Source organism: Myxine glutinosa, chromosome 3, assembly GCF_964187855.1.
Source record: "Myxine glutinosa chromosome 3, kmMyxGlut1.1, whole genome shotgun sequence".
NCBI lineage: Eukaryota > Metazoa > Chordata > Myxini > Myxiniformes > Myxinidae > Myxine > Myxine glutinosa.
In genome coordinates, this window is record NC_136263.1 from 127,571,468 (window position 1) to 127,596,640 (window position 25,173).

General features: G+C 48.1%; 1 protein-coding gene across 2 annotated transcripts in view; it reads left to right on the top strand.

Moving 5' to 3' along the window:
- Positions 1-25,173, top strand: part of LOC137423214 (rho GTPase-activating protein 45) — a 250,787-nt gene that overhangs the window by 14,307 nt on the left and 211,307 nt on the right. The window lies entirely within an intron of this gene.

Genomic DNA, 25,173 nt, shown 5'->3' on the forward strand with positions numbered 1-25,173 from the left:
TAAATGCACCGGTTTTTCCATTTTTTCAATATACAAGTATATTTTGGTTGTTTTGAAGAAAATTATGCTACTATTATTGTGTGTGTGTGTGTGTGTGTGTGTGTGTGTGTGTGTGTGTGTGTGTGTGTGTGTGTGTGTGTGTGTGTGTGTGTGTGTGTGTGTGTGTATATATGTATGTATATATATATATATATATATATTGTTGCGGATCTCAGAGACGGCACTCCCCTTAGCAAGGGGGGGTTAATCCCCTTGGCCTGTTAAGCTGGCCGTCTCTAGTCCTGGTACTTATAATGCTCCTTTGCAGGGTGAAATTGGTCAGGGTTATTGGTCAAGGTGATCTCCTGAATACCTTTACCAATCCCTCCGCAAAGCAGGGAGACAAGTACCGCTCGAACCACGGACAAGATGATATTTGCTGAGCGGTTTAGCAATCCGCGATTCGAGCCGTTAGCAATTGACTAACCTGATTCTGCGCGTTGGCCAAATCGTGCCACAGGTACTCAATCGAAAGAAAGGACGAAAGCGATCGGGGGAGAATGAAACCAAAAGGGGTAAGAAATAACTGACATTTATTAACTATATACAAAACCAAAGAAGAAACGAAAGGTAATGTACAGTGAAGAAGAAGAAGAAGACACAGGGCAGCCTCAAACAGTCTGGTATTACCAACGCCCAGGACAGACAAACAGATTTACACGAAAGGGGAATAGCAGGCAGGAATGACTGAAAGAAGGAGAAGGTCCAGGTGGGACAGCAGGGCTGGAAGGTTCGGGCAGAGGCACAGCATGGAGGGGTCCGCTCCAGGTCCACCCTCCGGGTTCGAGGTGAAAACCCGGCGGCAGCCGCACGTATTCGTTTCACGCGGTAGGGGCTTTTCGAAGCAGCTTGTCAAAGAGCTCCGCGCAGCTTCGTCTCTCTCAGCCAGACCTCACCAAGCGCCGTCTCCAACCCAAGTCGACTCTTTGAACCTTCTCACTCGACTCTCAACGGTACCTTCTCACCCGACTGTTAACCGTACCTCTCACCCGACTCTCAACCGTACCTTCTCACCCGACTCTCAACCGTAGCTTCTCACCCGACTGTTCAAGCAGTCCCTTTCAGCCGCTTTTATCGTTCGTGTTGGAATCAAGTCGCCGGCTCTGATGACACGCATACCGGTTGGCTCACCGCAGCGCTGGTTGGCCGGCAAAGGGCTCGCTGACTCCCCCTCTGCCGTTGCGTTGATGTGCCACACCTTGTTCTGGTGGCTCTGCCCCCTTCTTCCTCGGCTTGACCGCATGGCTAATGGCGGTTTGGGGCCAACAACCGAATCAAGGCAAGGAGCAGCGAACGCCGCCCGACTGTTACTTTGAAGCGCGGGTGAGGCGATTGGGGAAATTGAAAGGGACCTATCTTATTTGATTAATGCAACGCAGATTCAACTATTGGGAACAGATCCTTAACTGAAACACATAATAATGAAATAACTACGGAGAGGTCCTATGGTTTGTTACGTGTTGTACATGGACTAACTATGGTGCGATCTTTAACAAGCCAATTGATGGGGATATTTAGAGGGGAACATTTATAAGGGAAGCATTTACTAAAATTTACTAGTGAAGGTTCTAAAAACCGTAACAATATATATATAACTGTGAGAAATAGTAGAAACTCCACAGTACGAGCAGGGCGTCTCATTTGTATTCAATAAATAATCGGGAGATTGAATAAGACGCGAACGTAGCTTCAGGACGGTCGATCTTTAATTCTCGACAAGCTTTCGACCAACAAAGGTCTTCTTCTTAGTCGTCCCCCAAGTTCAGCGGAAGGTAATTGAGGTACGAACTTGGGGACGTCTGAGAAGAAGACCTTTGTTGGTCGGAAGCTTGTCGAGAATTAAAGATCGACCGTCCTGAAGCTACGTCCGCGTCTTATTCAATCTCCCGATTATTTATATATACAGTGTGGCCCCGTTATAACGTGATCGTTGAGGTCCACAAAATGTCATCGCGAAAAAAGCGGGGTCGCGCTAATTCGGGGTTCAACAAAATTAACGTTCAAACTGACCCAATGTTGACCTAACGTCCTAAAACATCCGAAAACATCCTAAAATAACAAATGAAAACATTTCTAGAATATTAGCAATCATCATTTGCAGTTTATTTCTTAAAAAAGTGATCGGGTGTTCCTTGCTTGAACGTAGCATGTCGCTGGCTGCGAGCGAAATCTAGAATGCTTCTGAGTTGGAGGATTTTTATGTGGTCCACCTCCTCGGTCTCAGCCAACGGAGGCTAGCCTCGAGGTGTTCAATGGCTTCAGACACTTTTGGGGGTGGGTGTGGAGGCTCTCTTTGGCTGTCTTCAGGCGTTTGGCTTTTAGTCCTGCTTCTTCTTCAACTTTGCAAAGTGACGCACATAACTTTTCTTCTTGAGATTTCCAGCCACGAAGTGTTGATTCCGGTATCCCGAGGTCTCGTGCAACTTGAGTTTGACTTTTAGTCTTGATCGAGTCAAGTACATGAAGCTTATCTTTCACAGAAAAAGATTTTCTTTTTCTAGCAGTTCCATTTCTGGAGAGAAAGAGCAAAAAAAAAAAAAAAGGTCCAATGACTCATCGCTTTATATCTGAATTTGCGTTAAATCGGGGCACGTAAAATCGGGGTTTCACTGTATATAAATATATATATATATACAGTCACGTGAAAAAGTAAGTACACCCCATGTAAAGTTTTGACTTTTTCAACATATTTCAACATATAGCTATTTGATCTTCATTTGAACAATATTGATAGATAAAGGTAATATAACATAACAAATATCATGAAACATTTACATTTTGTAGTCCATTGTATAATTTAAATAAACATAAATGCAAATTTCACATGTGGATAAAGTAAGTACAGCCTTGGCTCTAATCGGTGGTATTGCCCCCTTTGGCAGAAACAACCTCAAGTAGGCGTGTCTCATAACTGTCTACCAGTCTCTGACATCGACTGGGAGAAATTTTTGCCCACTCCTCCATGCAGAATTCTTTCAGCTGTGCGATGTTTGAGGGGTTTCTTGCATGCACAGCTCATTTCAAATCCCCCCACAACATCTCGATGGGATTTAGATCCGAGCTTTGACGTGGCCATTCCAGAACCGTCCATTTCTTTATTTCCAGCCATTCCTTGGTGGATTTACTGGTATGTTTAGGGTCATTGTCATGTTGCAAGGTCCACCTTCGGTTGATCTTCAACTTTCCGACAGATGGCCTCACATCATCCTCAAGCACCCTCTGGTACAATGAAGAATTCATAGTGGATTATATGATAGTGAGCTGCCCAGGCCCTGATGCAGCAAAGCTGCCCCAAACGATAATATTTCCACCACCATGCTTTACAGTTGGTATCAGGTTCTTGTGGTCAAATGCTGTCTTTGGTTTTCGCCATACATTTTTCTGGTATTGTGGCCAAATAGCTCTACCTTTGACTCATCTGTCCAGAGCACATTGTTCCAGAAGTGCTGGTCTTTGCCGAGGTGTTCATTGGCAAACTTTAGACTTGCCCTGATGTTCTTTCTGGGCAGCAAAGGTTTCCTCCTGGCACACCTCCCATGTAGATCAAATTTGTGCAGCCTCTTTCTAATGGTAGGTGGAGGAAAGTGCGGGCTCAGTGGCTGGTGTCAGTTTTCGCAGCTCAGATGTTTGGTGCATTGCAGTTCCTGTGCCGAACACCTGAGGACGGACACACCAGGGGAGCCGGCTGCGTGCCTGCTCGTTCACCTCACGCGGGAAGCCACAGGAGGAGGCCAACTTCCCACCAAGTACGGGCTGCGTGCTCGGGGCTGTATGATCGCTGCCAAGGCACCAATTGACGCGGGAAGGTTCAACTCGACCCTCGTCGGTCTTCCTTTCATCGTCATCAGCTAAACAAGCGAGGAAAGGAGAAGACAAGGCTTCCTGAGGCTCGTTTGCACGACGTGCTTGAGGCCTCCTTTCCTGCTTCCTGGGGCTCGTTTGCACGACGTGCTTGAGGCCTCCTTTCCGGCTTCCTGAGGCTCGTTTGCATGACGGGCTTGAGGCCTCCTTTCCTGCTTCCTGAGGCTCATTTGCACGACGTGCTTGAGGCCTCCTTTCTTGCTTCCTGAGGCTCGTTTGCACGACGTGCTTGAGGCCTCCTTTCCTGCTTCCTGAGGCTCGTTTGCACGACGTGCTTGAGGCCTACTTTCCTGCTTCCTGAGGCTCGTTTGGACGTTGTGCTTGGGGCCTCCTTTCCTGCTTCCTGAGGCTCATTTGCACGACGTGCTTGAGGCCTCCTTTCCTGCTTCCTGAGGCTCGTTTGCACGACGTGCTTGAGGCCTACTTTCCTGCTTCCTGAGGCTCGTTTGGACGACGTGCTTGGGGCCTCCTTTCCTTCTTCCTGAGGCTCGTTTGCACGACGTGCTTGAGGCCTCCTTTCCTGCTTCCTGAGGCTTGTTTGCACGACGTGCTTGAGGCCTCCTTTCCTGCTTCCTGAGGCTCGTTTGCACGACGTGCTTGAGGGCTCCGAGTGCTTCTGCTCACTGAGGATCTCACCTTCGAAAGTGTTGCATTTACATTCTGTACGCATGGCCATCTTAGCTACTTAACGTGCAGTGTAAACGAACCTTTTCTTTGTTATCAATGGTGATCTTAAGCTTGTGGAGGAGCTTGTATGTGTAATGTATTTGGGAGGACGACTCGGCCATCCTTGTGCTTTTACATGAATTGACTTGGACCGGTGTGTACGGTGTGTACCCTGGATAGAATAGGCACACGGTATCCCTGCATGTCGTAAGAGGCGACTAAGAGGGTTGGCATCAGGAACGGCATCCGGCCATAAAAACATTGCCTCAAAAAGAGAACCATGACAATTACAACTACATATGGGCAGGGTACAGCCCGAAGTGGAGATCGGTTTCTGAGGTTTGGGACATGGAATGTAGGGACAATGACAAGGAGCTCAGGAGAAGTGGTGGAAGTATTGGTCAGAAGAAGAGTGGACATATGTTGTGTGCAAGAGACGAGATGGAAGGGAAGTGGTGTGAGAATGGTGAAGGGTAGGCAGGGACAGAAATACAAGTTTGTGTGGCAAGGGTGCCCGGAGGGCGTGAATGGTGTTGGTGTCCTGTTTTCTGAGGAGTTTGTAGACAGTGTGGTGAGTGTGACTAGAGTGAGTGATAGGTTGATGATGGTGAAAATGATGATTGGAAAGCTCTTGGTGAACGTCATCTCGGGATATGCTCCGCAGGTTGGTCGGAGCGATGAAGAGAAGGACAAGTTCTGGTGTGCGATGGAGAAGCTGATGGAAAACGTGAAAGATGAGGAAGTTGTTGTGGTAGGAGGAGACCTAAATGGACTTGTCGGAAGGAGTATGGACGATTTGAGGGAGTTCATGGGGGTTACGGATATGGTGTGAGAAATGGAGAAGGTGAAAGGATTTTGGAGTTTGCTGATGGAGCTGAATTGTTGATTTGTAATACTCAGTTCCAGAAAGGGGATAATAAGCTTGTTACATACACGATAGGTGGGTCGACGACAACTGTTGACTACATGATGGTGCGTAGGCGAGATAGGGGGCACCTCCGGGACACAAAGGAGATAGGGGGCACCTCCTCTTTGACCTTGGATTCGGAAGAGGGTCAGAGAGCGGTATTCAGGATTGCAAAGCAGATAGCGAAAGAGAGGTGTGATGTGATGGGGGTGAGTTGCTTGAAGGATGAAGTGGGACAAATCGTTGTGGACCCAGATGGAATTAAAGGAAGATGGAAAAGATATATGGAAATGCTGTTGAATACAGAGAATGAATGGGATGGCAACATAGAGAGTAACCCAGTTTTAGGACCGGCAGAGAAGATAACTGAGAAGGAAGTTGAGGAAGCGATAAAAGCAATGAAAGCAATGAAGAGTAGAAAAGCGGGAGGGCCGACGGGAGTTGTGGGAGATATGTTGAAGGCAGCAGGAAGTTGGGGTGTGAAGAGAATGGCAGAGATCTGTAAGCTGGTGGTGAAAGAAGGTCCTATTCCAGTGGATTGGGAACTGAGTACCCTTGTCCCTCTATACAAGGGGAAAGGTGACCCTCTGGAGTGTGGCTCGTACCGAGCGATAAAGTTATTGGAGCATGGAATGAAGGTATTGGAAAGGGTGTTGGAGAGGAGGATAAGGAAGAAGGTGAAGATCGACGAAATGCAGTTTGGATTTATGCCAGGAAGAGGAATGACAGACGCGCTCTTTATTGTGAGGCAGTTGCAGGAGAAGTACATGGAGAAGAGGAAGAAGTTGTTTCTTGGGTTTGTTGATCTGGAGAAAGCATTCGATAGGGTTCCACTTGAAGTATTGGCATGGGCTTTGAGGAAGTTAGAAGTGGAGGAATGGTTGATCAGAGTTGTGATGGCAATGTACAAAAGAGTGCGCACAGCTGTAAGGACGAAGGATGGGAACAGTGGTGAGTTTGAGGTGAAGGTGGGAGTGCATCATGGGTTGGTACTAAGTCCACTACTATTTGTAGCTGTGATGGAGGTGCTGGCTGAGAGCGTAAAGGAGGGTTTACCGTGGGAGTTGTTGTATGCAGATGATCTGGTGTTGATTGCAGAAAGTATGGATGGACTGAAGGAAAAGATGAACAAGTGGAAGGAATGTATGGAGACAAAAGGTCTGAAGGTGAATATAGGAAAGACGAAGGTGATGGCAAGTGGTAAAGCATGTGTTGAGGTGGAAAGAACTGGGAAGTGGCCATGTGCTGTGTGCAGGAAGGGTGTCGGAGTGAACTCCATTTAATGTACAATGTGCGCTGAGTGGGTTCATAAAAATGTCGTGGTCTGAGAGGGTCATTAACCAGTGTGGCAGCTACATTCAAATGTAAGGTGTGCACAGAGGGAGCTGCAGATGGAGGAAATGTTGAGTTGGATCTTCGAGACGGCGTGAAGCTGGAAGGTGTGAAAACATTTTGCTACCTCGGGGACATGCTGAATGGAGAGGGTGGATCAGACTCGGCAACGGTTGCTCGAGTGAGATGTGCATGGAAGAAGTTTCGGGAACTGAGTGGTGTGCTGATGAGGAGGGGAGTGTCATTGAAGCTGAAGGGAAAGGTGTATGCTGCATGTGTGAGAAGTGTTATGATTTATGGGAGCGAGCCATGGATGGGTCATGAATGTAGAGCAGCAACGAAGGCTGGAAAGGGTGGAAATGCGAATGGTTCTGTGGATGTGCGGAGTGTCATTGAGAGAGAGGAAGACAAATGATGAATTGCGAAAGATGATGGGAATGGAGCCTGTGATTGATGCTGTGAAGAGGAACAGGTTGAGATGGTTTGGTCATGTGTTGAGGAAGGATGAAAGTCACTGGTTGTGGTTGAGAAGAGTGATGGAAATGAATGTAGAAGGAAGTAGAGGACGGGGAAGACCGAGAAAGACTTGGCTAAAGATGGTGGAAGAAGAAATGCGGGCAAGGGGTTTAACAAGGAGAGATGCAGAAAATAGGGCAAAATGGAGAAGATTGTCATGGGGACCGCAAGGCTAACCCCTGCTCTTGCAGGAAAATGGCCTTAAAATGCATGTTGTTGTTGTTGTTTCTAATGGTAGACTCATGCACTTTGACATCAACAGTGGCAAGAGCTACCTGCAGGTCTCTTGATGATATTCTCGGGTTCTTCGAGACTTCTTTCAGCATCTTGTGGTCTGCTCTCGGGCTGAACTTGCTGGGGCGGCCTGGCCTGAACAAGTTGGGAGTTGTTTGGAATCTTCTCCACTTGTAGATGATCTTCCGGACAGTCGAATGATTGATTTCAAATTGTTTGGAGATCTTTTAAAATCCCTTACCAGACTCGTAGGCATCTATAACCTTCTTTCTGAAGGCCTCAAAGAGCTCTTTTGATCTAGGCATGGTGACGCCGCACACTTCAACAACAAAGAGCAAACCAAACTAAATGTCTGAGGTTTAAACAAGACTGGTTCCTCCAAGATCCTCTCTAACGATGTTCTAATCATTTGCACCTGAGCTGGTGCACCTGATTCTAATTTTAGGTATTTGAAGTAGTGATAAATGTAGGATTGTAGGGGTGTACTTACTTTTTCCACATGCGAAATTTGCGTTTATTTTTATTTAAATTATACAATGGACTACAAAATGTGAATGGTTCATGATATTTGTGATATTATATCACCTTTATCTGTCAATAATGTTGAAATGAAGATCAAATAGCTGTATATTGAAATGTTGAAAAAGTCAAAACTTTACATGGTGTGTACTTACTTTTTCACGTGACTGTATATATATATATATATATATATATACAGTCATACGCCGTTTTACGCCATTTCGACCTACGTCAAATCCGACTTTACGCCACTCTTCTAGAGTAAATTTCAGTTCAGCGAACGTCATTATTTGCGACTTTAAGTCACTCCTACATCATCATCTCCTTTATCTCGAAGGAGGAGAAGACCATGCCAGGCTACAAAGTCGCGAAGGATCGGCTAACGCTAATGCTTGGGGGTAATTGCACCGGCGACTGAAGCCGCTCTTGGTGTATCTTGGTGTATCATGTGTGTGAGTATGAGGATGAGCTTTCGGCGCAAATGAGGAATTGAATGAGGATCTTTGGAATGAACTTGGTGAAATGAGGCATTGGTCGAGAATGGTTGTGTGTGTGAGAATCTGGTTATCGTTGAACTTGGTGAAATGAGGCAATGGTCTGGGATAACCGGAGAAAGTGTATGAGTGGTGTATTGAGGACATGTGTAATGGTGTTGAGTGATTGACTTGCATGGGGTGCAAGTGGATAAATGGAGAGAATACTTGGTGTGTGGGAATAAATGGTGTGTGGAGTGAGTAGTGTGGATTGAGTGGTGTGGATTGAGTGGTGTGGAGTGCATGGTGCGAAGGAGTGGATGGGGGAGGATGGACCCCTTCACGAATACCCGGGGAGGGTAGTTTAAAGTTAGGTAGAGGGAGTAGGTAAATAGTTTGGAAATTGACATCTGTGGTGCAGGGAGTTGCAAGTTGTTGTTGATGCATATCCTTGTAAAGAACCGAACGACGTGTGCATGTGCACATGTGCATGGATTTGCAAATGCCTGCCTGTACGTCGTCGTTTCTGCGTATATCGCGTCGTCTAAAAATAAAGAAGCAAGCAACTTCGGCCGCTCGAGGAAAGACGGGGCACGCCGACGACTCGGAGGCGAGCGTCGATCCCCGGGGCAGCCGGGTTCATGGAACCCTGAGCTCATTCGTTCGTCACAGACGACACGACACAACCGCCGGTGAAACTGCCTGGACACATTGAGTAAAGCACGCCGTGGTGAAGCGGGCCGCGGAGCCACTCGGCACACAAGCCAGCTCACGGTCGACACGTCCGTGCCGGTCAGCCCGTTCGAGGAGAAGACCCGACCGATAGAAAACAACGGAGGGACTCCCGACGGGGAGCGGCAAAGATTCAGGGCGAAGCCGCAGCCTCCTCCAGTTATTTACTCTCGTTTTACGAATTACGGTGTTTGTCTTCATTTTAAGGAATTTTTAAGACATTATGCCCGGTTTACGTCAAAAACCGAGTTACGTCACGGCTTATGGAATCAATAAATGACGTAGGCCGGGGTATTACTATATATATATATATATATATATATATATATATATATATATATATATATATATATATATATATATATATATATATATATATATATATATATATATAACGGTTTTCCGCCTTTCCTACCCTTACCAAGGGGAGATTAAGCCCCTTGTTCTTTCTGGGCCGGCATAACCAAGACTTGAAACGCCCCTCCCGGGCAAACGCAAGGTAGGGTTTCGAGACAAGTCTCGCACGTACCTAAATACCTGCGCCGCCGCGGAAGCGGGGAATCAAGCCTCGCTCGAGCCACGTGTAATTTGGCTACACCGAGCGTATTGCATACCACGTGGTCCGTGCAGTTACCGTTAGTATTGGAACCGGATTCGAGCGGTTCTATTCGTACCACGCTTAGTCAATGATGGGAAACACGAGACGGTCGAATAAATGAAGAACACGATTTAATTATTATTTACACAAGTATGTACAAGTCGGTAGAAAGCAGTGACACAGAGCAGCCTTAATCAGTCTTATATTAAGCCCAGACACGGCCCCGATCACACTCGCAAAGGGGAAATGCAGGCAGCATGATGTTCATGCGCTGCCTTGGTCGTCCAGGAATGGCCCCGCCCGGCGTGGCTCTCCCCGGTCACAGCACGTCCCGCGATGAAGGCAAGCAGGCGGTGGAAGGGATCCTTGTAGCGCGTCTCGAACAAAGGGCACAGCAGGCAGGAGGGAAATGTACGCGTCTCTCGCCGGCTTGGCGGTTTTCCACAGCACGTTTAGTTACCGGCGCGCTATCACTCGCGTAACCCAATGGAGGCTCGCCCTCAAGCTCAACCGAGCGTCCAATTTGGTAAAAGCGCTTATAGCTGGGTTCATGCGCATCTTCTCTCTTGTACAACACTCAACTCTCACAGGACTTTAATGACTTGCAAGCTCACCCCTTCGCAGAACTGCTGTGGGGGCTTCGCGCAACGGGTTTTATTGCCATGCCCTGAGCCCTCTCGAATGTTCCAACCACACCCTGTGACACAGTGCCGTAGCCACCCCCTTTGAGCCCTGATTGGCGGCTCGCGCTTACCGTCAGCTTCTCCGCCGCCCTCATTCGGTCTTGCCTCGATTTGCCAGGCCTGCCTCGTGTTAATTCGCGCCAAAAAGCCAAAGGCGGCATAAGGAGGCGTAAGGCGGCATAAGGCAATGAAGGACCTACTCTCATTATTCTACTCAACGCAAAACTAACACAGGAAAAGGACTATGCTTACACATACTATGAAATAACTGAACTATCGCGAGGCTACGTGTTGTCGTGTGACTAAACTATGAGGGGGAAAATTAACCTTTATTGTACAAAACTCAAAACAGCTATATATATATATATATATATATATATATATATATATATATATATATATATATATATATCAAACTGTGAGAAATAGTAGAAACTCCACAGTATGAGCAGGGCGTCTCATTTGCATTAAATAAATAATCGGGAGGTTAAATCAGACACGGACGTAGCTTCAGGACGTCGATCTTTAATTCTCGACAAGCTTTCGACCAACAAAGGTCTTCTTCTTCGTCGTCCCCAAGTTCAACGGACGGTTTAAGTTCAGCGCTCAGCTTTTCTGCAGATTTGATGACATTCACTCCACCGCCCTGCATCTGGCAATTGAGATGATTGAGTGCGTCAAAGATGTCAGCCAAGTACGACAAGGCGAGGATGAACTCTGACTCTTGGAAGTGCGTTGCATGGCAATGCTGGTGTTCTCGCAAAAACAGGGCTAATTCTACAGGCAAGGCAAAAACACGGCTCGCTACCTTCCATCGTGATAACCATCGAACATTAGAGTGGTAGAGAAGGACTTCAAATTCAGAGCCGATTTCATTGCACAGCTCTTTGAAGATGCGATGATTCAGAGCATGGCTTCACACGTAATTCACAGTTTCAATGACGATTTTCAGAACATTGGCCAGTTTTGGAGGCAGCGTTTTTGATGCCAGCGCGTGTCTGTGCAGGACGCAGTGCGTGACGATGATGTGTGGTGCATCGGCCTTCACCAGCGCTCCAAACCCGGAGTTGCATCCCAGCATGGCTGGAGCTCCGTCCGAGCAAACTGCAGACACCATGTTCCACGAGAGGCCGTTGCTTCTGAAGAAGTTGTCCACAGGCTTCTTCACGTCAGCTGCCTTCGTCGTCGTTGTGAGAGGCTTGCAGAACAGAAGGTCTTCCTTGATCTCGTCTCCTTTGACATAACGCACAAATAAGATGAGCTGGCTCAAATTCGAAACGTCGGTGGTCTCGTCGAGTTGAAGGCTGAGTTTCGTCGGACTCGCGACTAAATCTGCAACTACCTGGGCGAGGATGTTGTCGCCCATGTCGTCGATTCTGCATCTGATGGTGTCATTTGAGAGTGGAATGAGAGACAACTTGTTTTCAGAAGCTTTTCCCAGCATGATGTTGGCCATGTTCAACGCGGCCGGTTTGATGAGTGTCTCGCCAACGGTGTGCGGTTTGCCCTGCTTTGCGATCAGGTACACAACTTCATACGACGCGGTGAGGATCGGTTTGTCAATTGGAACGAAGCCGAGAGTGGGCAAGGTAGCACTTGCATCGAATCAGACTCTCTTCAATTTGAATTCATCCAGCATTGCGTCTTTGTACTGCCCTTTGTACTGCTTTGTACTGCCCTCACCTTGCAGTTTTTTGAAGTGTTCCCGTAGTTTTGCTGGTGCTACGCTGGAGTTACTCAACTTGACATTGCAAAGCATGCATTGAGGACGCTGACTTCGGTCCCGTTCCGTCAAACACGTGAACCCGTACCGCACATAATCCTCCGACCACTTCCTTTTTTTGTTCGACATACTGCAAAAAAAAAGAAAAAAAGTAACAAACTGATCTTAATTGAGTTCGGGCAAATAATTATATGACAAAAATTAAAAAAGGAACATGCTTAAATATAATCAGTACCCCTCTGAAAACTGAGAAATTTTAATGAATAAAACATAACTTATAGTTATGATGACGGGATTTATTATCTACTGAACTCTATGTCACCTCAAATTCCATTATAATATTACATAGAAAACTGTGAATTGTTAGTTTTGAATTGCGACCAAAGGAGTTATATCACCTCCACCTAATTTTCTGAGTAATTCAATCGTATTTTATAATCACCATCCACTTTTGACTTTAATATAACTCTAAACCCGCCCTGCATATCCACAAACATTTCCAACTTACTTTTCAATTAATCAGTAACTCCAAAGTAAGGCACCACCAATGACACACGGCACACAGCAAGCTATTCGAGGCTATTCACTGGAATTTCCGAACACCTGCAAAGTCCAACATCCAGTAAGTAAGTAAGCAAGTAAGCACCATCAACAGAATAATTAGCAAGTTGCTCATTGATTCAACTTACTACAGTCAGTGTGAAACAACTTATCTTAAACACAGATCAGAGAATCCGTGAATGGGATGGGAATACAATTACAAATAACATTTCCATTCGTTCGTAACATACATAGCAAAATAATAATAATATTAATAATAAGCATAATTACACATAGATTCAAAATTGATACAAAACTAAAAACAAACAAAAAAACAAATTGCAATGCGTTTCGGAGGACCTCCGCCGAACCCCTGAGACTGGCTCACTGAATCCCTGGGGTTCTGTCGAACCCAGGTTAAGAACCACGTTTTAGAGTGTACGTACCTCTTGGTCATTCTGCCAGCCCAAATGCTTAACCATCCATTCTGCCAGCCCAAATGCTTGAAGACTATCGGGCTTCCGGCTTCCGGTCCGGTCTGGAGAGGACGCTGGCGTTACTTGTTCGCCGCTTCTCCGACTGGGCCATTGTACATAGTTTGCTTTTCTGGTGGTCGTGGCGGATTTTTGACCGTTGGGTCTGCCCTCTGCTCGGTCCCGGCTCTGCTCCTGGCTTCGCCTGCCCGGCTCCTCCACTGTTTCCTCAGGCCCGCTCCCGTTGTTTGCGGCGGTGGCTGTTTGCCGCTGTGGTCTTGATTAGCGGCTGCAGTCGTTTGCCGCTGCGTTTGCCGCTTTGCCTCCTCGACCTTGGCCTCGTACTCGTCCCTTCGCTCCTGCCTGGCATGGCTCTGCAGTACTCCGCCGCAAGGCTTCTTCTGCTCAATACCCGCTCCACCCCATCATGCATCTCTGCCATCAAATCAAATGGACTCCTCCGACGACCCAGGTACATTCACCGTGGCTCCGGTCGTAAGTTTGTTTATTTGCAATCAGGTCACTCCATCCCCGTCCTCTGGTCGGCTCAGCGCACTCTCACTCTTCGTCCCAGCGCACCTGGTCACAGCAACGCACACGATCGCACGTCCTGCCTACGAACCCTGGCTAAATCACCTGAATTCATCCCTGCTGTTCAAAACAACATCAAGCTCACCCTGTTCAACACCCGGTTCCTCAACAACAAATGCCTCATCCTGAACGAATACATCCTGGATAACAAACTGGACTTTCTCTGTCTCACCGAAACCTGGCAACAACCTCTGGACTACTACACGCTCAACCTCACCACACCCAATGGATATTCCTACGTCAATAAACCACGCTCGGAGGGCCGAGGTGGTGGAATTGCCGTTATCCACCGTCAAGACATCAAGACCAACCTCATCTCCATCTCATCTGCTCCATCATTTGAACACCTGGCTTTTAAACTCTCTGGTTGCACGCAGTCAGTCATGGCTGTCGTCTACCGCCCTCCCAAACCACACCCATCATTCCTGTCTGACTTCTCCTACTTTCTGACCCAGCTATGTTCCCTCTCCCCCTCAATCCTCCTCCTTGGTGATTTCAATATCCACATGGACTCCACTGACTCCACAATAACCACTGACTTCACTGATTTACTCACCTGCTTTAACCTCACTCAACATGTCGACTTTCCTACCCATATCCGTGGTCACATTTTGGACCTTGTCTGCTCCACTGGATTAAATTTGCACCATCTCTCTGGCTCCGACCTCACCCTCTCTGACCACTTAGCCATCACTCTGACCATCAACATCCCCGCCCCAACACCAAGGCATTATCGCACAATCAACTTCCGTAAGCTAAACGCTCTTTCACCTACCTCATTCTCATCCACCCTCTCCGAAAAAATGTCCACTTCTCCCTTCATTGACCTCCACACCCCTTCCGACCTCACTGACTACTACAACCACACTCTCTCCTCCTGCCTTGACCAGCTTGCGCCTGTAAAAACCAAAACAGTTTCTTTCACCCATTCTGCTCCCTGGTTTACCCCTGAACTCCGCCTGATGAAAACTCGTGCTCGCCAACTTGAAAGACTCCGCAATAAAACGGGTCTCACAGTTCACTCCCAAGCCTACAAGGACCACCTACAACACTACAAAGATGCCCTCTCCCGCGCCCGCTCTGCCTACTACTCTCAAATTATCCACTCTGGCTCCGGAAACCCAAAAGCACTCTTCTCGACAATAAACAAACTCCTCCGCCCCCTGAACACCACCACCCAGTCATTCACAGTAGACAACTGCATCTCCTTCCTCTCTTTCTTCCAACGCAAAATTGACAACATCTACAACAGCTTGACCACCGCTGCACCCGCTCCCCCTCCAACCACCTGCCCCCCCTTGTCCTGCCATCCCCTGTCTCGGTTCTCCCCAATCTCCCCTACTGACCTCTCTGAACTCCTCATAGGAATGAAAACTGCCACCTGCACTCTTGACCCCATCCCCTCCAGCTTTGTCCAAGCCTCCCTCCCTGCTCTCTCTCCACTTATCATTGCAACAATAAACTCCTCCCTGTCTACAGGCATCGTCCCACCTTCCCTCAAAATTGCTGCTGTTACCCCCATTCTAAAAAAACCTGGTCTAAACCCTGACACCCTAAACAACTTCAGACCCATCTCCAACCTACCATTTCTGTCAAAAGTTTTGGAACGCGCTGTAGCCACTCACCTCAAACATCATCTCTCTGCCAATAACCTGTATGAAACATTCCAATCCGGATTCCGCTCCAACCACAGTACTGAAACTGCTCTCCTCAAAATCACCAACGACCTTCTCCTCTCCTCTCCTCTGACGCTGGCAACCTCAACATTCTCGTCCTCCTCGACCTCAGCGCTGCCTTTGACACCATCGATCACACTATCCTCCTCACCCGACTTGAATCCACCTTTAACGTTACCGGCACTGCCCTCTCTTGGATTAAATCATACCTCTCTGACAGATGCCAGTTCATCTCCATCAATAACTGCAAATCCCCCACTGCTCCCCTCCCCCAAGGTGTCCCCCAAGGTTCAGTTCTTGGCCCCCTCCTCTTCATCCTTTACCTGTCCCCCCTCGGTCACTTAATCCGCCGTCATGGTCTCCAATTCCACTGCTTCGCCGATGACATCCAGCTTTTCATCTCCACCAAGTCCGTCTCCACCGACACCCACTCTATCCTGACAAACTGCATCACTGAAATAAAATCCTGGCTTCAAATCAACTTCCTCAAGCTTAACTGTGATAAATCTGAAATAATCATCATTGGCCCAAAAACGCTCACAAAATCCACCCATAACTTTGCCCTCAACATCGACGGTATCCCAGTATCCACCTCCCCTCACATCCGGAATCTTGGCGTCATCTTTGACCAAACCCTTTCCTTCGACAAATACACTAAACAGATCACAAAGTCAGCCTTCTTTCACCTGAAAAACATTGCCCGTCTCCGCTCATCCCTCTCCTCCACGGCTGCAGAAACCCTCATCCACGCCTTCATCACCTCCCGTCTGGACTACTGCAATAGCCTCCTCTATGGTTCACCCTCAAAAATCACCAATAAACTCCAATACATTCAGAACTCCGCTGCCCGTCTACTCACCCATTCCCAGACCCGTGACCACATCACCCCCGTCCTTTACAAGCTTCACTGGCTCCCCATCCCCCAGAGAATCCAGTACAAAATCCTCCTCTTGACATACAAAGCCCTCCATAACCTGGCCCCATCCTACCTGGCTGACCTCCTCTCCAGACACACTCCCACCCGCAACCTCCGCTCTGCTGGTACCAACCTCCTGACCCCCTCCATCCGGACCAAATTCAGATCCTGGGGGGACAGGGCCTTCTCCATCGCTGCTCCCACCCTCTGGAATTCACTACCTCACACCATCAGAGACTCCTCCTCACTCACCACATTCAAAACATCACTAAAGACCCACCTGTTCAACACTGCATTCAACATTCAACCCACAGCATTTAACCCCTGACTATCTCTTCTCCTTCTCCCTCCTTTTGCTTTAAATATTTCCCTATTGATTCTTGTCTTTTTGCAATTGTTGTTTTCATGTATTGTTATGCATTATGTTTGCCACTCTGTCAAAGCGCCTTTGGGCTTCTGGAAAAGCGCTATACAAAATAAATGAATTATTATTATTATTATTATTATTAACCAGCAATACCTTATCATTAGATTTGGCGACCCACCATCTTATCTTTTTGACGATAAAGGTTAGACTTTGGTGGTATGAAAAATATTCTTTCTCATACTTTGTCAAATTAACATGACTTTTAGTAGCAGTTTTAGTAGGATTCCTCTTAACTATCCCCCCCCCCCCCCCCCCACCTCCCTGGCTCACTTTCCCCAAAGTAAATGGGATATGTGTTGTGATTTTGTGAACGTCAGGTTAACTCATAGAACAACACTGAGTTGTATTGTTTTAGATGGAATGACAGGGTTTGTGCTACAGTGAGTCAACAAAAGTCAGTGTTAATGATTTTGGAGGTATTACTCATTACAATCGAACTGAGCCAAACGGCTGTAAGTATGCATCATTTTGACATCATTTTGACCCACCTGCTTTACATTTTTTCCCCATATCTACCCTTGCCTTTGATTGTATAAGCAGTATACACGCAACTACTTCCACAATGGCCCAAATTATTATCACCTTATTGTGGTAATAAGGCGAGTCAGATAACTTCTAGAGTGAGATGTGCATGGAAGAAGTTTCGGGAACTGAGTGGCGTGCTGACGAGGAGGGGAGTGTCGTTGAAGCTGAAGGGAAAGGTGTATGCTGCATGTGTGAAAAGTGTTATGATTTATAGGAGTGATGCATGGGGAATGAACGAAGAGCAGCAACGAAGGCTGGAAAGGGTGGAAATGCGAATGGTTCGGTGGATGTGTGGAGTATCGTTGAGAGAGAGGAAGACAAATGATGAATTGTGAAAGATGATGGGAATAGAGCCTGTGATGGATGCTGTGAAGAGAAACAGGTTGAGATGGTTTGGTCATGTGTTGAAGAAGGATGAAAGTGACTGGTTGAGAAGAGTGATGGAAATGAATGTCGAAGGAAGTAGAGGACAGGGAAGACAGAGAAAGACTTGGATAAAGGGGGTGGAAGAGGAAATGCGGGCAAGGGGGTTAACAAGGGGAGATGCAGAAAATAGGACAAAATGGAGAAGATTGTCATGGGGCCTGCAAGGCTAACCCCCACTCCAGCAGGGAAAATAGCCTTAAAATGCCTGTTGTTGTGGGGTCGGCCAGGAAGCATTGTTACCCCATCTTTCATTATCCGTCTCAACATTAGGCATGATAATTGATTGTAGGTTCCGCAAATTAGAATTTGGCCTGGGTGCCATCGATAAGCCACCTACTTTTCATGAAATGTACCTTGGCATCTTCAACATCCACCAACAACTAATGTTGGCAGACAGGTCTTCCAACTTAATGTCCTTTCGATGGGTGGTGCTCACATTGATGCCTCACCCTGCATGTGAAAAACCTGGATGACAGCTTACAGTTGGGTTGAGATTTGAACCCAGGTTAGACAGCTGAGGTAATTGTGCAAACTTCCAAGCTAACCTGTCAGTCCTGTGTAAACTGTGTGGAGTCATCAAAGTTTTTTTTAACCTTATTTTCGTTGAAGTGTTGGAACAAAAGTTTATCTTGTTGATTAATTTGATCTCGTGCCTGTATAACGATTGAACCATGAAAATGTATCTTGCCCTTCATTGAAAGCCTCGCCGTTTGATCCTCGTCTTTGTTGCATTTACTTGAAAGTTTCATCATTGAGCTTTCATTGAGCTTTCAAAGCATCCACTTTGGTACAACAAGTACCAAAGTGGATGCTTGTCGACACGAGGTACAACAAGTAAGAATTGGAAATCTTAGCTGATAGAATGGAACGAGGTTGTCTAGGCTACCAGCTGCACCCATTGAGACATACTGTATGCTCACTGAATATTTACACTGAATTCTCATTTCTATCAATACACACTCCAAAGGAGATTGCTCATTTCAGGTGAGACATTTATGCGCCCCCGTCATTGATGGGTACCTTTGCTCGTGTATATATATATATATATATATATATATATATATATATATATATATATATTTATATATATATATATATATATATATATATATATATATATATATATATATATATATATATATATATATTGTTACCGACACGGCTAAAGATGTTGCTTGACCGAGCGGAATGGCCGCCGTGTTCGTACAGTTTACCCGATTACCCCCAACTCACCCGATTACCCCCAACTCACCCGATTCCACTCGAACGTTGGCCAAATCGCGCTACGCTAAATCAATGATGGAAAGGACACAAACGACTGGGATAAATGAAACGACGCAAGGGGTACAGTTCTCAAGACCTCCGGAGGAGGATATAATTAGTGGTGGAGAAAAGGGGTAGATTACAAGGTAGAGTGAGGTAAAAGACACAGAAGAGATAGGCACTTCGATACAATCTTATCTATCCCAGACAGACCACAGACAAACGGAACAAGGCTGACTTACACAGGGATTGATGGCAGGGAAGGACAGGTCGGTTGATAGCACAAGGTGCACCTTGGCTCGGGGACAGGATCAAGCACGGTCCAAAAGATGCAGGGAGGCCTCACAGCGCTCGGAGGTGGCGTCTTTCTTCTCCAAGCTCAGCGCGCATCTGACGTCACCTCCCTCTTCCTGCGCATGCTCAACGGGGAGTGACACGCCCTCGGCTGCTTGGCTCCGCCCCAGATGGGACCGGTCCGCCGCTCCCATTGGGTGCGGGGGTTACCGGGCTCTGCCCTTGACGAGGAGCTGACAGCGAGCCACTACGTGGTAACCCCGTCGAGCACATGTTCGATGGCGGCTCGTTGGAAAGGCCTGGTGCCCTCCCAACACCCCCTACCAACCAAGCCGGAGTGAGGACGCGCACTCCCCGCGCCGCCGCCGTTGCTGTTGTTGTTGTTGTTGTTGTTGTTGTTGTTGCTGAACCGTGAGGAAGAGCTGCGGGGAGGTATTGGGAGGTCCTAAACTTCCTAACGGTGCCATACAATCACATTCTGGTGCAACGAAGAGTCAGAATTAATGGAAACGAATCCTTAACTGACATAGACTAAGAATAACTAGCAAGATGTCCTATAGTTGTCTACGTGAGATGCGGTGGACCTGGATGCGACATTTAATGGGGGAAATAGGGGGAGGTCGGGTCTACAGAGTGTTGTTTACAGAAAATGGGACTAGGGAATGGGGGATTGTGGATAGTTGGGAAGTATTGAGGAAATAGGGGAATATTTACAAGCGGATATGGATGGATGCAAATCCCATATCCGCAACATTGCACCCTTCTCTACCTCGGGGCGGCCCGACCCGATAAATTTTTACCTACGTTAGTGTGGCACTCAGATGTAGTTCCCTCTACTATTAACTCAACCCTGAGTGCGACAGTTTTACAGATGTTCACAAATGAGTAAATATGTCCCCCTGCGACATTGCACCCTTCTCCTAACAGAAACACACCCACAGGATAACCGAATCGCGGAAAGCATCCTCAAACTAAACATACAGCCGGTAGGGAGCATCATTTACACAAGACTACACTGATATTTACACTACGATCCAGGACCTGTTCTTTGAGGAACACATGCAGATGTTATGCATAGAGAGAGCACGCATCCCAGCATCGATACACCAACCCACGAGTGCCCTGTGGCCCTACGGCCTTTAATAATGTGCAGAGCACCCCATCCAAGCACCAAAAGCACCACCCCATTATGCACAGTCAGCACCATCCGGTGCACCATAAAGTGTTCAATAACAATGCACAATTAAGTGTCCATGGTCACCGGTGGTGTCGCAGCCGGCCGATGTTCTGCCGCTGGTCTTGCCTTCTTGGAGTGCACTTGGCCTTCTGGCTTCTTTAGAAATAAAGAAAGGCGCCAACCGCGTCCATTTCTAAATTGTGGCCGTCAGGGGGGCCAACTAAAAGTGGTTCACCTGTATGGCATAGGTGCCACGTTGACCCAGAGGTCCATCAACGGGTGGTGCTTGCCCGCAAAAGAACTGCGGTCCATGGTGGGCGGCCACAAAAATTGCGGTCCATATGGTGTATCGATCCAGGCAGCAAGCAGCGGAAGTACAGGCCCACAACTGCGGAGCCAGCACCTCTCTCTCCTCTCTCTCTGCCCCAAACCCAGATCCTCGGAGGTGGGAGACAAAAAGAAGACAAGTGAGTAAGGTGGTAAGGGCGCAAAAGTGCATGCAATATAAGGTAATGCACACTGGGGGCACATGGGAACCAGGTGAGACAGGTACGTTCCTACCGTACGCCCCCCCCCCCCACCAGGTAACCTACATTGCCCCTCCCTTATCCCTTACTGTATCCACAAAACACAACACTACCCATAAACATCTACTTTACACATCAACAAACGTCCCAACTGTCTTCCCCGTTCCTCCCATAAACCAAATTCGTCTTCTCTCCCTCCTAACCAATCAAATTTGCCATTTCCAACTCTCATCAAAATTTGCCATCTCCAACTCAACATCAAAATTTGCCATCACCAATTCATCATCAGTCCCTCCTAAGGAGGGAGAGATGGAATCACCCCAATGTCTCATCCACGTCGTGATGCGTCTCACAAATCCACACAGCAATTCTCCTTTCCTGCAACACAGAACAAAGGAACACAGGTGTGGAGTCATCATCATCACCTCAGGTAAGTGGCTGCGTATGGTGCGACAGGTTCATCAATCCTAACTATTTCCTAAATGACTTTAACAACTTTACATTACCCGGGGTCTTTCCCTGCCAATCCATTGGCCAACTTACACTATGGGTTCTAAAAACCAATTCCCATTGACCAAACTGTGGTGCTTCTCAAGTTGGGGTCTCACTCCCCCGATTCAACACTCGGTGCCCCCGCACAATTTCGGTGGCTGGGTCGTGTGACGCTCCCAGCTGGTCCGCCCACCTGCACACCTCCACCACTGTTGTTGCCTACCGAGCTCACCTGCTCCTCACCCTAACCTAACTAACTGGGGAAGGCCCTCTCGCACTCTCACCCCCTCAGTGCCCTCTCTGGCACGGCCTGCCCGATCCACACCCGGGATCCTCAGGCACCCACTGACACTAACGGCTCCCAGAGTCCACCTGTGGCCTCACCTGGCCGACATCTAACAGTGGCGGAGTGCACAACCATTCACACTCATACTAACAGGCCACACGACCAGCCAATTTCACCACACCAATGCACCCATCCACAATACCATTCTGCATCCGCACCACAAATGCCAATATCCAACCACAATTTACCTATACCTTCTAACTATTCTTTAAACTACCCTCCCCGGGTACTCGTGAAAAGGGGTCCACTCTTCCCCCATCCACACCTTCGCACCATGCACACCACTCCGTACCACTTACTCCAACTCTCTCCACACCACTCATTCCAATACTCCATGTATTCCACACACCTGTACTTGCACACCTGTGCTCTCGTACTTGGTGCCGCCTGCACCCTTCTCTCCCCCAAGCGCATTCGCGCTGATCCACAACACTCACTGCTCCACACACCTGTCCAGTTCTCACACAGCATCATCTCATCTAACTACTCCCCTCTGAAACTTGCGCTTCCCAGTCGTCCCTTTAAACTATTGCGCTCCCTCGTCATTATCATCCACTCTAATCTACCTGCGTCCCCTCTACAGGTATCCTTGTCACTAACTAACCTTAACGTTACCTAATGTCATCTTCGCTAGATCCCTACACACAATATCCTAACCCACCCGGGCTAGTTTTCACTGCCATACACCCCATAATCTATAGCGCATTTGCCCCACGTTTGTGAGGGATGACAGAGTTGCCATCCCACCACATCGGGCACCTCCCACTACCAATTTTGCACATCAAATTTCAACAAATCAAAAATTTGCCAATCACTACCCATCATCTGCCAATCATTACTGCCAATCATCAAATTTTGCCTTTTTCTAATTTTGGGTCCAAAACACTAACCTTGTCATTACAGTCTACTTACTAATGCCTCTCGGTGCGCCAATTCACTTCCAAAGCTCAGCTTCGTACAGCCGAGCAATGAATGCGGGTTGTTTGGTGCCAGCGGCTGGACACGTCCGACATTCGGTGCAGGGAAGGAGGTTTAACCGGGCCGAGATCCCACGCACCATCTCGGCACCGAGCCGTCCAATGGCCCGATCTCGACCTGCCGGAACGTCTCCACAAAAAGTGGTCGCCATGACGACCCTTCCTATCGGGCTGCCCGTTCCGCCTAGCGGAGCACGGACGCGGCCGTTCCCAGCGCGGCCCAGCGTGGATCGCGTACGGTGGTCCTTTCGAACCCGCCGTGGCTCGGATCCCCGCTGGTTCTCGCGGCACGCGAAGCCCGGCACGCACCGAGGGCCCGATTCGGCTAAAAGTCGCTCGAACCGCTAACCCGGTTACCGTCGATGCCTCACCTGCATGCTCACACGCATACGCTACCCCTTTCTTGCCCATACATCCAGCTGTTCCCATGCTCCTCGTCGTACCTTCTTTAACACACCCAGGTACACTCATTCCACTCACAGCCTTGGTCACACACCTGACCACCGAACACTTTGGCACACATTCGTTGGTCGCACACCTCACCAACACACCTCTTCGCGCCCCTTCCTCGGTCACCTCCTCTGTGACAATCACAGGTGTGCTTTCACTCGCACACCCAACCACGTGCCTCACGACCAACTCAAGTGTGCATTCCCACACACGCTCTACCATTCCAGGTGTGCATCCTTCCATTCCAGGTGTACATCCCCGCTCACCTGTCACAACCAACTCACGCTCCGTGTCACTCTTACTACTCTCACCTCCACTCTTGACAGCGCACTCACCCTTACTCTCGACAGCGCACTCTTTCCTCATGCACCCGTCCGTTACACACCTTTCTCGCGCACACTCGTGCGCACACTCTCCCGTCACACCCTCTGTAACACTCACCACAGGCGTGCATTCTTCCTTACTTTTGACAGCGCACTCTTTCCCCATGCACCTGTCCGTCACACATCTTTCTCGCGCACCCTCTCCCGTTACATCCTCTGTAACACTCACCACAGGCGTGCATTCTCCCTTTACACCCTCCGTAACACTCCTCACTACGCGCTTCCATGTGCTCCCTCGCACACGCGCTACGACCGACTCACTCTCGACAGCACCCTCACTCCTTGGCACGCACTTTTTCCTCACACACCCCAGAGTCGGACTTTCTCGCACACCTCCTTTTACGCACACCAGACCTGTCGCACACTTCACCAACGGCCTCTCACGAACACCCGGGTCCATCTCGACCCCCAAGCTTATTAAATCACCTGGCGCATCATACGCACGACCATATTGGTCACCACTTACACCGGGTCCTCTTTCTCTTCGCTTCTCCTCCATCACCTGCGAATCCCTCATCCGGTTAATGAGCACATCATCACGATCCGAACACAGACTTTGGACCAATTATTTTACTTCCTCCTTTATCTCTTTCTTATCCTCTCTCCGTCGCTTCTTAATTTCGCTCACCCCTTCTTCCACTTCTTCTAATTTCTGCTTCACCTCCTTCATCTCCTCGTGCGCCCCCTTAAGTTCTTCCTCTAACTCCACCTTATTTTTTTCTATGTGCTCCCGCACCTCCCGCTCTTTAACCTCCATCACCTCTACCACCTTGTTCATTTTCCTCGTCAGGTCCTCATGTACCGTCTGACACTCTTTTTTAATTACCCCTACGTCCTTTTTCATCTCCTTCTGTGTCGATTTTAAACCCTCTATTACCGCTGTGTTCTTCTTTACCTGGTCCCCCAACTCCTTTTGTCCCACTGTCAGTTGTTCTACTCCCAGCGTCAACTCCTCTATACCACCTTGCAATTTTACAGTCCCCTTTCTCACCTCCTTCTCCATGCGCTCCTTACAGTGCCTCACCTCCTCGCGCACTCCTCCGACCTCCTCACTCACACCTCTTCTGATCTCCTCTCCCATCACTTGCATCTCCTGCCCAGATGCCACCCTCATCTGCTCCATTTCCTCCCTGTGAGCATCCAATTTAGTTTCTACCCCCATTCTGACCCCCTCTATCTGCTGCCCCATTTTTTAAACTTCCCTTTCCGCTTGGTCCCTCATGTCCCTCAATTTGCCTTCCATACTGTTTTCTAACCCCTCTAACCCCTTTTTCATCCCTTCCATTTGATTCTCTTGAGCGGCCATTCTGTTTTCTACCCCCGTTAACCCCCTTTTCATCCCTTCCATTTGATTCTCTTGAGCGGCCATTCTGTTTTCTACCCCCGTTAACCCATTCTTTACCTCTT